Source organism: Eleutherodactylus coqui, chromosome 4, assembly GCF_035609145.1.
Source record: "Eleutherodactylus coqui strain aEleCoq1 chromosome 4, aEleCoq1.hap1, whole genome shotgun sequence".
Classification (NCBI taxonomy): Eukaryota; Metazoa; Chordata; class Amphibia; order Anura; family Eleutherodactylidae; genus Eleutherodactylus; species Eleutherodactylus coqui.
This window is the reverse complement of record NC_089840.1, coordinates 144,912,628-144,918,627: the sequence shown is the minus strand read 5'-3', so window position 1 is coordinate 144,918,627 and position 6,000 is coordinate 144,912,628. Positions and strand designations below refer to the sequence as shown.

The 6,000-nt window shown below is 43.0% G+C and overlaps 1 protein-coding gene across 1 annotated transcript in view; it reads left to right on the top strand.

Annotated features, from left to right (window-relative positions):
• The first annotated feature begins 1,620 nt into the window (after window positions 1-1,620).
• Window positions 1,621-6,000, top strand: part of LAMB3 (laminin subunit beta 3) — a 91,477-nt gene continuing 87,097 nt past the window's right edge. The window contains exon 1 of the mRNA XM_066600231.1: window positions 1,621-1,754. The gene's annotated coding sequence lies outside the window, so the exon portion shown is untranslated. The remainder of the gene's footprint in view (window positions 1,755-6,000) is intronic.

Genomic DNA, 6,000 nt, shown 5'->3' with positions numbered 1-6,000 from the left:
CAAGAACGGGGTCCGGTCGTTCCCCTAGTGAATGGAGCGGAGGTTGAGCAGGAGTGCTACCACTCCACTCACTTCAATGACAGCATTGGAGATTATCAGGTTCAAGCACTTCAGCAATCTCCGGCGCTATCATTGAAGTGAATGGAGCAACTTCCGCTGCATTCACTAGCGGAACAACTGGACCCCCATTTTTAGGTTTGGTGACCCCTGTTAGCAATCGTTTACTGCAGTCATGACATCACACCGACAATACATGACCACTGCAGGCAATCACTACCTAAGAAATGTACCATAAGTTACTGTTGAGGCTGGTAATTGGCTGCAGCAGTCATGTTATCTATGTGATGTTATGGCTGCAGCCTAGTAGATGGAGACCAATGAGGAGCACCACTGTACTGGACTGGTGGAGGATTTCACAGGTAAGTACCCATCCTTTATTACAATTTCCCCACTGCAGTGGCCTAAGTCCCTTTAACATGAGTGCGGAGCAGCCGGCCTAATCTGATTGGACATTAAGTGTATTGTCAATGCTGGCGATTCAGCCATGCTGCCAACATGAACAGTGCCACTCTGCTATATACTGTATGTTCACAGTAGAAATATGACTGCATAGGATAATACAATGAAGTAATTGCCACTTATGTCAGTGTTCAGCTAGTTTCTTTAACGTAGTAATAAATGAATTTTCCTACCTTGGTAACATGACCTGAAGGTGTTAACAAATCCTGGCAGACTAGATAAGCAGGTTAGACATTTACATGCAAAATTCTACATAAAAGTCCAATCCTGCCTAAGATTGCTTGGAACAACATTTTTCTGCATACAAGCACAGTAATGTGGCTGCTGAAATTAGCTGGTCTCACATACAACTTTTTTTGGAAAAACATCACTTGCAGTTTTTTGCGCTGTGTTTTTTGAGTGAAAGCCAGAAAGGGATTCAACAGGGATGGGAAATATAATGGAAGGACTTTTACTTCTTCCCGCTGGATGCACTTCTGGCTTTGGCTCAGAAAACTATATCAAAACCTGCAGTGACATTTTACTAAGAATGTGTGACGCTGGCCTAATACATATTTTTTGAAGTTTGCACATCCTAGAACCAAATTTGTATATTCTCAGTATAGGGATCTTTGTACTAGCAGAACTATATTCCATGTGCTCTAACAATTTAGAGGTTCTGTATGAAGCAAAGAGTCTGTAGATTGGAGGTTCTCTACTATTGAAGACTTGTTTTTCTTTCTTGGCTTAGTTGGGTTTATATGCTAAAACTGTAGCCAGGATGTAAACTTCACACCAACTGCCTTTGCAGTCTTGTATGATCAGTGCTGTACATGTCCCGGACATAGTGCACATCCAGCTTTTCTCTGAACGTTTACAGTTTGCTCAGTCTTATAGTGGGGTTTACAGCTTGGGGTGAGTGATGGACCCATGGTGAGTAATTGCCAATGTGCCATGAAGACTTGCATGCTACTTAGAGGTTCAGTGTTCTTCTGACTGTATATGAAGGTTTACCTGTACTGTGGAGAGCTTGGGGCATGCTGTGTCTAGGATGTGGTATGTGATGAGTAACCATATTTGGGTGTGTGCGTCTGATGAGGATACTGACACACTCCCTTATCACATAGACTCTGCAGACTTCTAGGTGAGCCGTGGTTTAAAAAGCCAGTTCAAGGAAGCAAAATTGCACTTGGGATTTGGGGTGGAGAAAGAATCAAGCTCCCAGAAAAAGATATCAGAGAAAACTGAAAGTCCAGGTGAGTCTACAGTAGAGCTGCAAGCTATGCAGAGCTGTTGTATTCACTTTAAGAACTGTCTGTCTACAGAGAACAGTAATCCTATGCGAGGCATTTCATTCACATTATAGGGAGCTGCCAGGCTTTATGCTAAGAATAAAGAACGTATGTATGTGTATATATACATGTGTGTATGTGATATATATATGGCTTTGCAGTGAATATAGGCATCAGTCAGGATGGTCCCTCATGTTGGACACATACTCTTGGCTGTCTGCACTTGTGAGACTGATGTAGAGAAAGGATGGTTGGTCACTGCTTCATTTTACTCCCTGATCTACAAAATCTTGACCTGCAACGACAAACACATCCACCGGTTCATTTACTACCTTATTATATCAGCTCTGCAAGTGCAGGAATATTGCCCACTGCACCTTAAATCTCAGGTTCTTGTACCTTTTTAAAAGGAGATCTCTATTTTAGAAAGCTAATTTTTAAATATTCTGTTCGGAAATTCTGGGTTAATAGAGGGTGGTCTTCTGTTTTAGGATCCTTATCTCTAGACCAGACTTGAGAGCAACTGCAAAGAGCGTCTCTTGCTCTGAATGACCTGTCCTATATTACAGACAGTCTATTGATTTGAATGGGCATTGTGTGATGCTTAATTTCCCCTTTGGTGGCGCTAAAGGAAAATTGAACACTTACTGCTCAGTTTCCCTACAGAATGCAGCAGATTGCCTAGGGACCCAACAGGAGGATACTGTGTTATTGGTTTATTTTCAAGGGACCCCTCTGATAAGTAGAGATTGTCCAAAGTGGGGTAATCCTGTAAGTATGACTTGGAAGAGAGTAAAAGGTGGAAGTCAAATGCTGTAGTACAATATGTAACAGAGTAACAGTGCGTAGGGAAGAAAAAAGACTTACAGTTAACTAAAACCTCCAAGTCCTTTTCTATGTCAGTGTTCCCCAGTGGTCTCCCATTTAGTGTGTAATGGTGACATGTATTTCCTCTGCTCATGTGCAGAACCTTACATTTATCAGGGTTATACATGATTTGTCACTTTTCTGCCCCCAACTTATTCAGATCCCTATTATGGTCACTTTTTTTCAGGTGCCCCCTACTTGCACCCCTGTTATTCTGTCAGGTCTGTTGGTTAATATTAAGTTTAAAATGGCCACCCCCCTAGTCAGGTCCTGTAAAAGTTGGGAAAAGTAATTATTTTTAGCTATTCACAGTAACTCATTTACTTTCTGAGATCCGCAGGTTTTGGCTTCCCAGTTTATTTCCAGTTAGTTAAAAGTCCACCATAATAATTACCTCATTGTGATTTGTTGCTTCATCTATTTGCCGCAGTAATAGATTTTCAGTAGCTTCTGTTATGTTTGGTGGTCCATAGAAAACCCCTATGAGGATTTTATTATTGTTTATCCCTCCATGCATTTCCACTCATAGAACTTCCACATGTTCGTCTCCCTCCTATATATCTTCCTGTAGTATGGGCTTTACACAAGATTTCACATACAGCCAAACCCCTTCCCCTTTACATTTTTTTTCAATCCCTTGTGAACAGACTGCATCCCTGTAGGTTCACTGCTGAGTCACAGCTTTCATCCAACCAGGTCTCAGTTTTTACCACTATGTCGGAGTTTTACATTATTAATTACAGTTCATCAACCTTATTGGTCAGACTTCTAGCATCAGTCATCTTATTGGTCAGACTTCTGGCATTAGTCACCTTATTTGACAGACTTCTAGCATTAGGCCTCCTTCCCACGAACGGATTTCCGCCGCGTAATTCGCGGCGAAAATCCGCTGCGTTGCCCGCAGCTATTAGGTTCTATTGAACCTAATAGCACAATGCTCACGATGCGTAATTCCACCGCGGAATTACGCACCGCGATTTCTCCCGTCCTCACCCGCAGCATGCTCTATTTTCTGCGGGTGAGGACGGGCTGTACGCACTGACGGCTTCCATTGCAGTCAATGGAAGCCATCCGTTCACGCTATCTCCCGCTGTAACCAGCGGGAGATAGCGTGAAAAAACGCTTTCCCGCCCACCGCCGCGCGTCATATGACGCCATATGACGCGGCCGGCCGCGTCACGTGACACGGCCGGCCGCGTCACGTGACACGCTCGGTGACGCGGCGGCGGTGGGCGGTGACGGGCGGTGACAGGCGGTGACGCGGCGGCGGTGGGCGGGGAAGCGATTTCACGCTATCTCCCGCAGGTAAGTATAGGGGCTCTGGGGGGCGCCGTGACGGGCTTCACAGCGTAATATTACGCGGCGGAGCCCGTCACGCTCGTGGGAAGGAGGCCTAAGTCACCAGAAAGTTTAGAAAGTTTTTTGTTTATTTTTTTATATTAATTGTATCCATACTAAAGGCCCTTATACATGGAGCGATGACCGCTCAAAGATTGCTCAAATGACAGTTTGAATTACATCCTTGAGCGATCATTTTGCATAAACTATTAAGTAGCTGCTCAGCTACTTAAGAGCAATTAAGTGTGCAAATGAACCCTTTAGCTGAAAGCAGTTAATAGCCCAAGGGCTCTTATCTGCATTCAGTTTCTTTGTTCTCCAGTGGGAAACAATGCTATCAGCACTACCCGTGGAGAACTGCTGATAAGATGATTTTTAGGTTGGCCTGAATTTAACGATCAGCTAGCAGTGCACGAAAAGTGCACAATGGCCGAGTGTTTAGATGCAACGATTATCTCTCAAGCGATTGCTTTTTAGCGATTTTTTTAGCAATCATTGCTCCGTGTAAATGGGCCTTAACTGTTCTGCCAGTTCTAACTGTACTGAGCCCTTCCACCCTCATTCTCATTACTTAGTCCCAGCTCACTGTCTACATAATCTTCCCCTCTACCTCTCTAGTTGCCCTCCTCACAGTCCTGAGTTTAAACACCCCTCCAACCTTCTCAAACTTGTCATAAAAAAGGTTAGGTTGGGTGAATTATCTGGGAATGGCTTAAAAAAACTTAAGATGGTCATAGACCTTTGTTGGAATTTTGGTGGAATTTGCTAATGTCTGTGGTGTGCCATTGACCTTGAATTATAAGCAGAGAATGTCAAAATTAGCTGGATCTGCCAACAACTATCTAATGTCTACAACCACCCTTAGGACCCAGATCTTTTTTATAGAACCATTTCATGATTAGTAGAAAATTACGCCTTTTAATCTGACTTCCTCCTAAGCCAAAGGACACTGAAAAGGTCATTGGCATAAGTACATAGAGAAGTCCTCCCTCTGGACAACTTGCCAATACTAAATCTTTCTTCGGAATTGCCAGTTCAACATTCTGTGGCTCTGTTGTAATAAGTACCAGGTCAGTTTATGGTACTTATTATACAAAGTATGAGTACGCTAACTTTATTCCGTAGATTATTTACAACAGGAAAACGCCATGCATAAAGTCCACTTAATTAAACATAGAATTAATACTGTGTGTCAGAGCTGTTGATATGGCTAATCATATTCAAAAGAAGACATAATAAAATAGCAATAATTCATTTTTCATCCCTTCTAATTTAGAGACTTGTGATATAAAGCTTGTGAAAACTGAATGCATGTTATTTGCCTTGCTCCTCTGTAAAACGAGAGTTATGTGCAACCCTTATGTTCAATGACACTTAGATATAGAAATTTGGTATCAATGGAAACAGAAACTCAAAACGTTTTGTTGCACAACATCAAAAATGTTGTTGGTGATCAATGTGGCCTCCTTTTTCACTCAACACACATGGAGCCTGTAGTCAAGTTTCTGCCATACACATTGTAGCAAATCATGACTGACTGATGCAATGACTTCTGGCATGCCACAGATCATGGTGGATGGTAAGGGGGGAATGTAGACTCTAACACTCCCCCAGAGAAAAAAGTCACAAGGTATAAGGTCCGGGGAACGTGGAGTCCAGGGAAGAAATTCACTACTGTCATGACCTCCAAGGCCAATCCATCTGTTTGGTAGTCGCCTATTGAACTCACTTCTGACTTCATTGTGATAATGAGGGGCGCCCCATCCTGTTGGAAGATGAAACATGGATTTCCTGTTCCAGTCGCGGCAGAAGCTATATCTGTAGCGCCCAGGTTCGAAATTCCCGGGATGGTTTCCTCGTGGAAAAAGAAGGGGCCAGACACTTTCCTACAAGTTATAGTACAAAACACATTCATCTTGAGTGAGTCGCACATACGCTCCACGTAGACAGTTGGGTTTCCCCTCCCCCACATTCTGACATTGTTTGTTAACTGTCCCCAAAAGGT